This window comes from Gossypium hirsutum, chromosome A03, assembly GCF_007990345.1.
Source record: "Gossypium hirsutum isolate 1008001.06 chromosome A03, Gossypium_hirsutum_v2.1, whole genome shotgun sequence".
Taxonomy (NCBI): Eukaryota; Viridiplantae; Streptophyta; class Magnoliopsida; order Malvales; family Malvaceae; genus Gossypium; species Gossypium hirsutum.
In genome coordinates, this window is record NC_053426.1 from 90,313,686 (window position 1) to 90,329,321 (window position 15,636).

The window sequence follows — 15,636 nt, forward strand, 5'->3', positions numbered from 1 at the left end:
AGCTAGTATCAATATTGATATTATTTTCTATTACTTGAAAATTGCCTTGGTAGCGTACACTATGCCATCTTCCCCAAGATTAGGAGAGACTGCTGTTATAACTTATTCTGTAGAACTATAAAATATCTAAACATTAAAACTTGGATTTTCATGAATAAGTTTCGAAACTGAAGCAAACTGTAACATCCCAAAATAGGGCCTAGTCAAAATAGTGGTTTTGGGACCACAAATTCGACATCAAAATATTTATTTTATGATTATTACGAGGCTTAGAATATGAGAATATGCATGTGTTAAAATTTCATGAAGAAATTCTTTGAGTAAGTGCTTAATTGGAAAATTAGGGACTAAATTGAATAAATTGCAAAACTTGGATTCTAGAAGCAATTTGCATGAAGTTGCTTTAGATTATAAAATATAAGGTCTTGGGGAGAAATTTTCCCAATTTGTAAGTTTTTGGACAAAAATGGGCTTCCATGGATGAAATTTCAAAAAAAGGGCTTAAGGGCATTTTGGTCATTTGGCATATTAATGAAATAAAATGAGAAAAAGAAGGAAAAAATAAGCCATTCTTCTCCCTTGTCCAACCAAAATTCCTAAGCCACCATAGATGGGTTTCCAAGCTTTTCAAGCTCATTAGTAAGTCTCCCAAGCCCCGTTTTTAATGTTCTTTGTAATTTTGAGATCCCAATAGCTTACTCTCTCCATTTCTACCCATATTTCATGCTAGGGTTCATGTTTAAAAATTTACCCATGCATGATTTACTTGTATTTTGATGTTTTATGGAGGAATATGAAAGTTTAAGGTGTGTTAAACAACTTTTCCTAGGTGATTTTCATGAAAAACCCCTAAAGGGACCTTTTTGCAAAAGTTATAAAATGTGTGGTAGAAATGTGAAAATAATGGAAAATGTGGGCTGCCATAAGAGGGAAAAGTGTTCGGCTAGGCTTGAGTAAGGTAGAAATTGCATGCGTTTCATTATACGAGCGTAGGGACTAAACCGTAAAAATATGAAAGGTTAGGGGAAAAACGGTCATTTGGACCGAGGGTGGAATTTAGACTTGAAATGTATAATTTGGAGTGTTAATGATCTATTTTTGTTGTTATAGACCCCGAGGAACAAATTTCGGAGGTCGATCGAGGAAAACGAAATGTTTTAGAATAACCGAAACACGACACCGAAACGAATACCAGGTAAGTTCGGATAACTTACAGTAAACACTCAATGTGCCTAATTATATGATTTATGAATGCATGATGTGTAACACCCTCACCCGTACTCGACGCCAGGATAGGGTTAGAGGCATTACCAGGACTTTACATTTTGAAACGTACCAAATTGGGTCACCAAGTTTTACTCAAAATTTAAGCTTTTCATCCATGAACAACTCGTCCCTTATATAGGCCTTCGAGTCTTATAACATACCTAGGGGCAGTGCGGGACAAATTTGGGTACGTTCGATAAACCTTGGGCTCCTTAGGAAAATTTTCCTTATCATAAAGTGTCACACGCCCGTGTGACTTGGGGCACGCCCATGCCCTTCAGCCGTGGGCAACACTGACTTATCAACACGGCTATGGCACACACCCGTGCTGCCTGCCTGTGGACGACACTGTCTTTTTAACACGGCCATGGTGCATGCCACTGTGGCCTACCCTTGTGCAACTTTGAGCTAAAATTTTAAGTGCAGGGGACACACGGCCATAGCACACGCCCATGGGAGGGAACCGTGTGTCACACACGGCCTAGACACACGCCCGTGTGTCTAACTATGTGGACTCTAATAGGTTATTTTCGAAGCCTTTAGTCACTCCTTTCTACTACTTGTGCTTAGTAGTTACCAAATTCAAAGTAAAACACAATTATACACTTGTAAATAATCTTGATTAAACTAGATGTATGGAAACCTCATATCATTGGTTTCATACATGATAGTTTATTTCCCATTTAGTGTTTATGGGTTCCCATGTCACTTTAATTCATCCGATATTGGGTCGTTCATGTGACTCATTGCCAATTGGTAACGACTCATCACTTGTAAATAAAACTATGCATAATTTCGTAGGTCATAACCTACTTCAATAAAGCCAATTTTCGTGGCCATATACAAAGAGATAAACATATTCTTACATGCCTTCATTTGACAAATCAAATAACACATATAACAAAATACTCAAAAATACTATACATGCCATTGAACAAAATAAACAAAGTCTTTATACAAAGCTTGTCTAGTTGATAGTGTGTTGACTCTCCAATCGTCTTCCAATCCTTTCGAATCCTCGAGCTCTGTGAGACAGGCAAAAAGAGAGGGGTAAGCATTTATATGCTTAGTAAGCTCGAATAACCGGAAAGTAAACTTACCGAGTAATTAGCATACATCCATATTTAAATCATGAATCATCAATTATGAAACGATTCCCTATCACATGCACTCAATCAATGAGTTAGTTACGTAACAAAGCATCATGTAATTTATGTAGATGAGCTCATCATTCATCATCTTATTGACATACATCATATTAATCCCTTTGAGTTTCTAGTAAATCTCGATGGAATACCCATTATCCGTCAATTCTTACGAATGATCATTTCACATATATGCACTCCCGCGAACCTCACATCTCATGGCAGGATTACCAGTCCAGGCTGAATCCCCCATATCATGAACTCATAAGGTGATGTCGGGATTACCAGTCTAGGCTAAATCCCTTATAACGACAAACACCCTTAATGAGCTTGGATCTGAATTACCAGTCCAGGCTAAATTCAGACCCTAATCGGATTACCCGTCCGGGCTAAATCCATAATGTACACATATTCTTCGGGAGGCTTGATCATTCAAGGAACATCCGTCCGGGTTAGATCCTTTTCATACTTGAGATCACGGATTACCCGTCCCGGCTAAATCCTTACTGCAACACATGCAGGATCTCTTTACACATATCAATGAGGGTTTATCCATCGAATTCCCTTTGTCAACCTCATCCGAGACATTTTTCACATGTTACCATCAAATATGCATTTCTATGATATTTCATACTAATAATAAATGCAATCATCATGCATTCATAAATCATTCAATTATGCATATTAGGCGTTTACTTTAAGTTATCTGAACTTACCTAGTATTCTTTTCGGAGTTGTGTTTTGGTTATTCCAAAACTTTGCGTTTACCTTGATCGACCTCTAGAATTTGTTCCTCGGGTCTATAACAACAAAAGTTAACTCATTAATACACTACATTATACATTTCAAGTTTAATATCTACCCTGGTCCAAATGACCGTTTTGCCCCTAACCTTTCACATTTTTACAATTTAGTCCCTAGGCTCGTATAATGAAACAATACACTTTCTATCTTACCCAAGCCTAGCTGAACACTTTTCCTTCTAATGGTAGCCCACATTTTCATTATTTCTCATTTCTACCATACATTTACATCTTTTGCAAAATAGTCCCTATAAGGGTTTTTCATGAAAATCAACTAGGAAAAGATGTTTAATACACATTCATCTTTCATATTCATCCATAATCCATCAAAATACAAGCAACTCATGCATGGGTAAATTTTTAAACATGAACCCTAGCATGAAATATGGGTAGAACTGGAGAGAGCAAGCTACTAGGATTTCAAAAATACAAAGAGCATGAAAAATGGGGCTTGGGAGCACTTACTATTGAGCTTGGAAAGCTTGAAAACCCTAGCTATGGAAACCCTTGAAGTTTCGGCTGGACAAGGAAGAGAATGGGCTGATTTTGGTTAATTTTTCCCATTTTATTTCATTAAAATACCAAATAACCAAAATGTCCTTAAGCTATTCCTTAAAATTCCATCCATGAAAGCCCATTTTTGTCCAAAAACTAAGAATTTGGGCAAATTGCTCTCCAAGACCTTCTAATTCATAACCCAAAGCAATTTCATACAAATGCTTCTAGAATTCAAGTTTTACAATTTATTCAATTTAGTCTCTAATTTCCAATTGAACACCTTACTCAAAGAATTTCTTCATGAAACTTTAACATATGCATATACTCACATTCTAGGCCTCATATTAATCATAAAATAAATATTTTGATGTCGAATTTGTGGTCCCATAACCACCATTTCGACTAGACCTTATTTTAGGATGTTACATGATGATTGCATCTATTAATAACATGAAATTCTATGAAATGCATGTTTAAGTATAAATTGTGATAAATGTCTCAGTTGAGGTTAAAAAGGGAATTCGATGGATAAACCATGATTGACATGTGTAATGAGGTCCTGCATGTGTTGCAGTAAGGATTTAGCCCGAACGGGTAATCTGTTGATCTCGTTTATAAAAGGACCTATACTGGATGGGTGTTCCTTCGAATGGTCGAGCCTCCCGAAGAATATGTGTGCATTATGGATTTAACTCGGATGGGTAATCTGATTAGGATCTGAATTTAGCCTGGACTGGTAATTCAGATCCAAGCTCAATAAAGGTGTTTGTCGTTATAAGGGATTTAGCCTAGACTGGTAATCCCGACATCACCTTGTAAGTTCATAAAATGGGGGATTTAGCTTGGACTGGTAATCCCGCCATAAGATGTGAGGTTCGCGGGAGTGCATATTTGAAACGATCATTGTACGAATTGACGGTAAATGGATGTTCCATCGAGATTTCCTAGAAACTCAACGAGTTTAATGTGACATATATATATACAAATGAGATGTTCAATGATGCTCATCTAAGATAACTTTCATAGTGCATTGTTATGTGACTAACTTATTGATTGAGTGTAAGTGATAGGAAGCCATCTTGTGCTCATTGAATTTATTGCTGGAATGGTCGAAATGTGCAAGTGTACACAATCGTAACAAGTAATAAAGTGACCAGTAAATATCGAGTTATCATACCCACAGGGACTGTAAAAAGCGATATTTATGAAATTAATTAAAACACTTTGGTGAGGTAAAAATGATTTTGGTTTGAAAAGAGCAATTTATAAACTAAGATTTTAAAACTAAGCAAACAATTTAAATAAAATAAAAGAGTTCTAGTGCACGATTTCAATTAAGATTTAATTAAGATGATATAATTGTGTTGGATTAATTATACCTTTTTAACTTAGAAATATTAAATTCGTGCTTACGCTATTATGAATAAATTCATGCATATTTACTAATTAAAAAATTCCATTTATCTATTGAACATATCCCTTGCCAATTCAACCGACTAAACAGATTTAATAAAGTAAACATACTATCGCACATACATACTTATTGAATTAAATTATCTCTCGTATATTCCTATGTCGATGAACCGATTAATTCAACCTAATAAACATGTAAAAGATTATGTGAAGTAACAAAGTAGCCATACCTTGAAACAATTAATCACAACAATCTTCAAGTTATGCAAGGCATATGTATCGCCAATACAATGCTAATTTAATTTCAATTACCTAGAAGAATTAAACATGCACTGATAAGTACTGAGTCCATTAATTGCAATTTCAATCCATTTAAACAATTAATCTTTAGTTATCTAAACAATATAATGCCAGATAACCTAAACATGATTTTACTTAATCAAGCATTTCACTGAGGCCTATAACAGCATAAACACTATTTTAATAATTCAAGTAGGCAAAATATAATCAACCCAACATGAATTAAATTCAAGATAAATTGATTAAAATAACCATTTCAACAACAATATTTTTCATAGATATGTTCATCATAAAAACAACAGAAATTAAAAAGAAAGGGAACAGAAAGCAAATCCAGTGTTTCTCTGCGGCTTGACTGTTGCTCCGTTCTTAGTCTCCGTTGTCTTGGTTGAGAAAGGCTTCTATGAATCCTTGATTGCTGCCCAAGATGGCTGAAGAACACCTCTTTCTCAAGAGAGGAAATTGGCACAAGAGGAAGGGAAAATGGATGGAAAAATGGAGAGGAAACTTTGAGAGAATGAAGAGAGGATGAGAGAATGTTGTGGAATGAGGATTTGAGGGATGCTTTGAAATGGGCAGCATAGGGTGGCTTTTATAGCTGAAGAGGCTGTTAAAAATAGCAAATTCAGCAGCCAAGAGAACCCTCCCATGGCCGGCCACACACATGGCAAGGTTGAAGCTTTCAACCTTGCTAAAAATAGGCTGGGGCAAATCTACAAAGCCTAAAATAAAGGTGGGGTTTGAACGTAATCTGGAGGTTTTCAAGGAATTTTGCAAGAATATTTTATCATATAATTTGCTGATTTGGGTCAGCCAATGGACGGTTCTGGTCAGCCCAATTAGTGGCTGGTTCGGCTCACTCCATTCGGTTCAACCAATGCGGTTCACCAGGCCCTTTCTTCATAGTTAATTAAAATTAATTCATTAAACCTAAATTAAATAGGAAATAAATTAAAATTAATTTAATTATGAATTAATACACATTTCTGGACCGTCTTGGGTTGGAAATTAATTGGCCTCGATACTTCAATTGCTCTCGTTTTGTTCTATCGCAGTGTTCACCGGGCCCTTTTCTCCAATTGTGTAATCTGTCAAAAATAACCAAATTTAATCAAAATTAACTAAAAAATTAATTAAAATTCATAATGTTCATATTTTTAACATAAATTAATTATTTATAATATTTAATTATTTTTTGACAAGAATTTAATCGAATTTGCATGAATTAAGTAGAATTGGGTATGAAAAGTATATAAATTTTGTGTTCCCACACCCCCAAACTTAATCCATTTCTTGTCCCGAGTAATGCGCAAATTTGAAAAGAATCTCTCGGAAAACACCTTTAAAAAATTCCTTCAGAACAACATTTTGCCCAAAATTATGAACTTAAAATACTTATGCTCAAAGACAAGAAATCTGTTAGTTATGCTACTTAAGATGCATATTGTTCAACTTAAATTCAACCACTTATTATTATAGTAAAATTTAGACTAAATGCTTTTGTACCAAAGACATGTTAATCCTTACCAATTGATTTTTATTCCTTTATTAGAGACTAAGCTGCAATCATTAACCTTAACTTATGTCTCATATATTGATCGTAGCAATTTCTCTCACTAATGTAGGTAGCATGAGGACTTTGAATCAATAGGTCTTTATCAGGGTTGTAACGTGGCTAGGCTAGGGCTAAGTGAAAGATGGATAAATTTTGGTTTAAAAAAAACCCGAGACTCAGCGTCAATTGAACCTTGTAGTTTTACCTTCGATACACCAACTTGACTTCATATGCTCTTTTCAAATATATGTGCTTTTTTTTTACTTAACACGAGCACTTATTTGTGTACTGCAATTCTCGAGCAATTGATACTTCTTGTCAACTCCCCCAAACTTATTTTTGAACAACATCTAGAATATTACCGAGTCTAGTGTTTGGGCCAATTTTAAGATTATTAAGCATAAAGTAATGGCTAATTATTATAAGGGTCGGAATAAAATCAAGCCATATAGTCTCAAAGTTGGGTTTCAATGGATAAAATATACCATGGTGCTTGAAAGGCTCAAACGGTCCAAACAATAGTTGCCTAAATCATTTCCAACATTTCATGCTCCCTAGGATTTCGCCTCAAGAAACTTACTAAGTCAATTCTAAAGACTTAAACTTTCATGCATACCTAACTTCCTAAAGAATAAAAATTTATGGTATGAATTTGCATGCTTTTTAAAAACACATTCATGTCATTATTAAGCTAACATAATAATTATTGACATAATAAACTTTATTCATACTTAAATGAGCATACTTAATAGAATCAAATTTCTGAAAAAATATATCCTAATCATAATTAAAAGAAAAATTTTATCCTAAGTGAAATAATTCAATTCTCGTCCCCCAACTAAAAGAACAATGTCCTCATTGTTAAAGTGAATAGATACTATACACCAGGTAGGATTTAGAAAAGAAGAGGTGAGTCAATTTGACTACTTAAGTACCAAGCTCTTTCTAAATCCAATCCTAGAATGTATATATCTATTGCCACACTTAAGTTTGTGACTTGCTCACATTTATTAGTGATTTTTCTCTCTTGTTTATTATGCAAAAAATAGAAATAAATTCCTAATTAAACTTAATCCTAAAATGACCTAAGAATAGAGATAAAATAAAGTCAAGATCCTCCCTTATTTATTTGCAGACCTTCCGTATTTGACTCATCTTTTGCTCCATCACTATTGCCTTTGCATGAATCGCTTATCTTTTTCGAGAGTGGAGTCCATGGCTCGAATATGAAATATGGAAATTCAGGCACAAAAATAAATGGGTCATTGTATATTTCTTAAAAGCACTTCTCATCGAGTCATCCCTATTTTGAGTATCCAGTAGGCTTTTGCTGCCATTGCATATGTGCATTAAGTCCATCAGTTTGATAGCTCATCTCAAAGGTCTGGGCTCGATGATTTAGCTCGAAACATTGAAGTTCCAGCATCGATTCGTCTTTGGCTTACTGGTCCACCTTATCAGGACTTCAAATGATTGCATCGTGGGATCTTCTTCTTCATCAGGTTCCCAGGCTCTTCACTTTCTTCAACTCATTGTTGTAGAAATGAGTCTCCGGCTACTCGGTAGAGGTCCTAATCTGTAATTGTGCCTGGGTGTACCCTGTCTCTTGACATTAGCAAGAATTCTGATTTCAAGCACAGAATAGTTATTGTAAAGGGGAAGTAAGCAGGGCCAGAGCGTCTAGCGGCACAGTTTCGAATTTCTTTCAGGATGATCTTTCCCACATCATTGGTCTTACCATTAAGATTGAGTATAGTAAATCATTCGCTCCAATAAAATGTAGTCCCATGTGAGCTAGGCAGAAGGTTGAAACGGATGAATAGAACCATACCTTTGCAATAGTGTTAAGTATTCTCTTCGACACGTGTGGGTTCCTTGTTTCGACATAGTCCAACTGGAACCTTCAACTGTAAGCTCCTCGAGAATTCTCGCAGATTTTCAGGTTGATATTGCTCATCAATGTGAATATTCATTGTTTTCGAGATTTGGTAATTCAAAGAATTCATTAATAGCATTTGAATTTATCGGTACCTTGATTCCGCGAACTGGAACTTCTATCATCTCTCTAAAGTTAAATTTGCATAAAACTCACGAACTAGTTCCTTATCCACACTTGGTCTCTTTTCACAAAACAACTCCCAATTTAGGGTTTCAGCAACTTGACGAATACGAGCCATAAATTCTCGGTAGTTGCTCTCCTTTAAAGTGAAGCCTTTTTCTGGATGCATCTGTTGGTTTTTGAAGATACTTTCGTATCCCACTTTGGCTTCTTCACAGTGGAATTTGTTTTGTGTTTCATCAATTTGAGCGGAAGCACGAGTTCTCTTGCGAGGCATGTTTAACTTGATCATAAGATGGAAAAATTAGTTTCTCAATAAATTTAATAAAATTATTAGTAATTCAATGATATGAAAAATTAATTAATTAAAATTAAAATTAAGAAAAACTAGGTCTTACCACCTTTTTTGTAAAAATATAAAAACTCTAGAATTAATAATAATAATGAAGAAAAAGATGGATTTAAAAGAAGGGTTGGAGGTTTGTGGCTTAGGATGATGGGAAGGAATGCTGCACAAGCAGCTAGGGCGTGCGGGCGTGGTGCGTGTGGGAGCAAGGTGCATAGTGGGCTGGTAGAACAGGGCGTTCGGCAGTAGGTGGACTCGGGCACGCGCAGGATGGTGCAGAGGGCAGGTATCGGCCCGGGTGAAGCCTAGTGCGAGTTGAGGTGGGCCCGCTCAAGGCACGCGCGTTGCAGCGGGACGTGCGTGCGATGGAGCTGGGCGTGTGCTGGCTGATGCTTGAGCTGCTGCTACTTGGGGTTTCGGCACTTGGGTATTTTGGTGCTTTGGTTTTAAGTGTTAGGTGAATGGAAGATGGGTAGTATTTATAGGGGGAGAAATAGGAATTAGAGTAGATTCTTTTAAAACAAATTAATAATAAAATTTAAATTCTAATCCTATATAAAGATAACAAAATAATAATTTCGATATATGCATATATAAACTTTAATTCTATTTAATTTATTTAAACAAAGATAAAAATCCTAATTTCATGCTAAATTGATAAAGATTAATATATAAAATTAGCTATAATTATATATTAAAGATTATCATCTTATTATCCAAAACTTATCAAACAAAATCCAAAAATTGATAATAATTAATATATATATAATGGGTATAATTATATATTAATAATTATCATTTTTTAACTAAAACATTTATTCTAGAAGCCCTTTAAAAATATTTTACAAAAAGAGGCATTAGTTTTTTATATTTACGAAAAGAGCAATCAAATTTTAAAAATAACTCAATTTAAGTCCCTGACTTAATGAAAATTAAAAATTGAGTTGCAAATTAAAAAATTGGATCAAATTGACCCTTTTATTTGAAAACAAAAATTATTTTATGATTAGGGAAAAATTTCTTGGAAAATTATGTTAAATAATTCCCAGGAAAGATTGGAGGGGTCTACATATGTCGCTTAAGTTCCAACCTCCTAGACGAATTTATTTAACATACCAATACCCTAAATCCTCAAATAAGGAAAATATTACCTGAATACAATATATTTATTAAAGCAAAACACGAAATTATATCTTATTTATAAATACTGTTCTTTTTTTACTGATTAAATGATTACGAGACTTTATCTCCGTTTCTGGTTTATTATTCCCCAAATGTGGTTTCGACAATCTGAGGCATTGACATCCCTAAAGGAGTCTTGTATGCTGTCGGTAAGCCCATAAAGCGTCATCTAGTCTTTTGGACTAGTCTTGTCGATTTGGGCAAACTACCTTCTCCAATATGCCCTTGATTTCTTTATTTGCCAGTTCAGCTTGTCCATTCGTCTGTGGGCTGTAGCCGTTGCAACCTTGTGTTTCACCCCGTGCTTGTCTAGTAACCATTTTAACCACTTGTTCACAAAGTGGGACCCTTCATCACTAATGATGGCTCTCGGGGTTCCAAACCTCGTGAATACGTGTTTCTGCAAAAACTTCATCACAACCCTAGCATCGTTTGTCGATATGCCTCTGCCTCAACCCACTTGGACACATAATCTACTGCTAACAGTATATACTTGTGACCAAAACGAAGGGAAAGGCCTAAGAAAATACCTAACATTGAATAATTTCCCTCAATGAGGTTTGTTCGAGGCATCTCATTTCTGTTGGTGACATTTCCAACTCTTTGACATCGGTCACAACTCTTTACTTATGCATATGCATCCTTGAATAGTGTTGGCCAAAAGAATTTGGCTTGCAATACTTTGCTACAGTACGAGTTCCTCCGAAATGACCCCCACTTGAGGCTGAGTGACAGTGGTATAGAATCTTATTTTCTTCTTGCCACATCTCCTAATCATCTGATCTACACACTTTTTAAATAGATATGGTTCCTCCCGAAAATAGTGCTTCACATCGTGAAGAAACTTTCTCCTTTGTTGATATGTCTTATCACGATTAAACCACAAGCTAAAAAGTTAGCAATCTCAGCAAACCAAGGGGTATTATGGACATGACTTACCTTCAGTATATGTTCATCTGGAAATTTTCTTGAATTGGTACAAGTGGAGAATTCCCTTCTTGTGGCTCCAATCTGGACAAGTGATCTGCTACTTTTTCTACTCCCTTTTGATCTTGAATTTCCAAATTGAACTCTTAAGTAGTGCCCCATCGGATCAACCTTAGCTTAGCGTCTTTCTTGGCAAGTAAATATTTAATTGCCGAGTGGTCTGTAGAAAGTTACCTTGGTACCTACAAGATAAGATCGAAACTTGTCGAAAGCAAAACAATAGCAAGTAACTCTTTTTCTGTTACCGTATAGTTTAACTGAGCTCCTGTCAGAGTTCAGCTTGCATAGTAGATAGGATGAAAAACTTTGTTCCTTCGGGGCCATGACAGCTCCTATTGTGAAGTCACTTGCGTCACACATCAATTCAAATGGCAAGTCCCAGTCTGGTGTGACAATTATGGGTGCTGTGACTAATCGATTCTTCAAGTCATTGAAAGCTTTTAGCATTCTCATTAAATTTGAATATCGTTTCCTTCTCCAATAATTTGCATAAAGGTTTAGCAACTTTGGAGAAGTCCTTGATAAAATATTCGATAGAACGGCGTGGCCCAAAAAGCTCCTAACACCCTTTACAGATGTTGGAGGTGGAGTTTCTCAATAACATCCACTTTTGCTCTGTCTACCTCGATCCCATGTCTTGTTATCCGATCCCAGAACGATACCTTCTCGTACCATAAAATGGCACTTTTCCCAGTTAAGGACTAGGTTTGTCTCTTCGCATCACTAAGTACCTTAGCCAAATTGGCTAGCAGTCATCGTACGTATCTCCAAACATTGAAAAGTTCCATGAAAACTTCCAAAAATTTCTCACCATGTCAGTGAAAATAGACATCATACATATTTGAAATGTAGCAGGTGCATTACATAAACCAAATGGCATGTGTCTAAATGCAAATGTACATACGGGCAGGTGAATGTGGTCTTGTGTTGATCTTCAGTGCTACTGTAATCTGGTTGTACCTGAGTATCCATCGAGAAAACAATAGTAATCTCGCCCCACAAGTCTATCCAGCATCTGGTCTAAGAATGGCAAAGGGAAGTGATCCTTCCTAGTTGCCTTGTTTAGCTTCCGTAATCGATGCAGATTCTCCATCCCGTAAATGTTCTAGTTGGTATCAACTCGTTATTCGTTCTCTATGACCGTGATACCTCCTTTCTTTGGTACGCACTGGACCGACTTACCCATGAACTGTCTGAAATGGGGTAAATGATACCCACATCTAACCACTTGATAATCTCTTTTTCACTACGTCCTTCATGATGGGGTTCAGCCTTCGTTGTCCATCGATCATCCCTTTTTCACCATTTTCCAGGATGATCTTGTGCATGCATACAGATGGACTAATACCGCGAATATCGGCTATGGTCCATCGATAGCCTTCTTAAATTGTTTCAGAACTAAGATAAGTTTCTCTTCTTCCTCAGTAGTTAACTTGCTGAAACAATCACAGGCAGAGTAGAAGCGTCACCTAAATAAACATATTTTAAATGAGAAGGTAATACCTTGAGTTCTAGTTTAGGTGGCCCCTCGATTGACGCTTTTGGCTGTGTGTAATCTCTCTCTCTAAATCTAAAGATTCAAACGGATTGTGGATTAAATCCTTTGATTAGCTTCTAGAAAGCTAAGTTTCCATCCTCTCTTATCACTTGGAGGGTCTGATGTCAAAATTCTTTCCAGAGGATCCTCAGCAGAGTTGAGTTCCTTCTCTATTTAAATCCTCTAAGTTGATACTGTAGAACAATCATCTATTGCGTCAGGAAATCACATTGACTTGAAAACGTTAAATGTTACCTGATCGTCCTAAACGCGCATAGTAAGTTTGCCCTTCTGCACATCAATAAGTGTCCTTCCGGTTACTAAGAACAGTCTCCCCAGGATAATTGGTACTTCTTTGTCTGCTTCAAAATCTAAAATTACAAAATCAGCAAGGAAAGATAAACTTATCTACACGTACCAATACATCATCGATTTTTCCTTCTGGATGTGCTAAGGATCGATCTGCTAGCTGAAGTGTAACCGTAGTAGGTCTAACTTCACCTATCCCAACTTCTTAAATATCGACATAGGCATCAAGTTGATACTTGCCCAAGTCACATAGTGCCTTACCACAATAAGCTGCTCCAATGTTGCATGTAATGGTAAAACACCCAGGATCCTTCAGCTTAGGGGGTAATTTGTCTTGAAGATATGCACTGCATTCCTTCGTCAAAGCTACCGTCTCAAATTCTCCAAGTTTCGCTTCTTGGACAGGATATCTTTCATGAATTTTACGTAATTTGGCATTTGTTCAAGTGCTTCAACCAATGGGATGTTGATATGAAGTTGCTTGAGTACGTCAAGGAACTTCTTGAATTGGACCTCCTGTTTTTGCTTCTGGAGTCTTTGAGGGTAAGGTGGTGGAGGTTTATATACTGAAGTTGGTACTGGTTGATTTGTCTTTGGCGGTAATTTTGCTGCTAACGAATGGTTGGCTGATCAGAATTGGCTGGTTCTAAGGTTACCTTTCAGGTCTTGCAGGTTCTGGTTCTAGTGGAACTGGAACTTCAACACTCGGTTAACTTCTTCCGAATCTTGAGCTTCAGCATGCTCTTTTCAGCTTCAATATGTTGGGCTCTACCGTTTTTCGCTCCTCAATGTTAGTGCTTTACAATGCTCCTTCCCTGATTTCTCAAATTTTTCGTATCACTAGGTAAGCACCTTGTGGACGGCTTCCTAAGTTCAGTAGCAAGCTGGCCCACTTGATTCTCAAATTCCTTAGAGTGGCTTCATTCTTCGCCATGTATGCCTTCAATAAATTCTTTAAGCTATTGGACGATTCAGCCTGAACTAGTTTTGAACTTGCTGTGAAAAACTAGGCGGCTGGGTTGGTTTAGGTTGGGCGTAGTTTTACTACCTCCAGCCCTTGTTACTCCAGGAAAGATTGGGGTGATTTCGCCACGATGGGTTGTAAAAGTTGGATTGCAGCCCTTGCCTTCATCGTTCTGGTTCTGATTACCTATGTAGTACATGGATTCTGGTTTGACGGACATTCTTCAAACACATGTCCTTCCCACAATAGACACAGGCTATATTCTCATATTGGTTAGGTGGTTGCTGCAAAACTGTTAGACCCATTAGTGGTAAGATTCTTTAACATTGAAGATATCGAAGATACCTGGATGCAAGTGAAGTGAAGCATCTACTTCATGATTCCAGCAACTCGTCTTCCTAACGTTGCTCGATTGGTTGGCCACTGATAATTGTTACTGCGATCCTCTCAATGATTTCATAAGCCTCATTGTAAGACTTAGATAAGATATCACCGTTAGTAGAAGCATCTACTACCATCCTTGTGTGAGCGTTGAGACCATTGTAAAATGTCTCAGTTGATGCAATGTGGAATTCTGTGATGAGGACTTTTCGTAATAACTCTTTGAATCTTTCCCATGCCTCATACAAGGACTCATCATCCATTTTTGGAAAGCGTAATCTCATTTCTCAGCTTAGCAATCTTCTAGGAGGGAAATACTTCACAAGAAATCTCTCTGCTAACTCTTGCCATGTAGAAATCGAGTTTGGTGGCAGTGAGTTTAACCAGGCTCGAGCTCTATCCCTCAGCATGTACGGGAATAGTTTTAACTGTAATGCATCTTTGGGTACTCCGGTTAGCTTGAAAGAGTCGCTCACCTCCATAAACAGTCTTAAATGAAGATGACGATCTTCAGTAGGCATTCCACTGAACTGACCCACTGTCTGAAGCATCTGGAACATGACTCGCTTCAGCTCGAATTGTTGTGCCTCGATCTCGGTCTTTTAATACCTGGATTAAGGTCATTAAAAATTGGCATGGCATATTGTCGTAAAGCTGTAATGCCCCCACGCCCGAGACCATCGCCGGAGTCGAGCTTGAGTTACCGAACAATATTTATCAAATTAAGAACTTCAAATCATTTATTTCTACATTCACAGCTTTCTAACTACCCGTGTCACAGTTACAAGAAAAATCATATCTTGAGTTACGAAACTCGAAATCTAGATCCGTAAATTTTCCCTAAATATAGACTCATATATATATTTACTAATTTTTTTCTATAATTTTTGG

At 36.7% G+C, this 15,636-nt stretch overlaps 1 non-coding gene and 1 pseudogene across 1 annotated transcript; one reads left to right on the plus strand and one right to left on the minus strand.

Annotated features, from left to right (window-relative positions):
• Positions 1-15,636, minus strand: part of LOC107887655 (multicopper oxidase LPR1-like) — an 88,805-nt pseudogene that overhangs the window by 9,561 nt on the left and 63,608 nt on the right.
• Positions 14,936-15,039, plus strand: LOC121225725 (small nucleolar RNA R71). The gene has a single exon (XR_005923591.1). It is a non-coding gene; the product is annotated as a small nucleolar RNA R71 (small nucleolar RNA).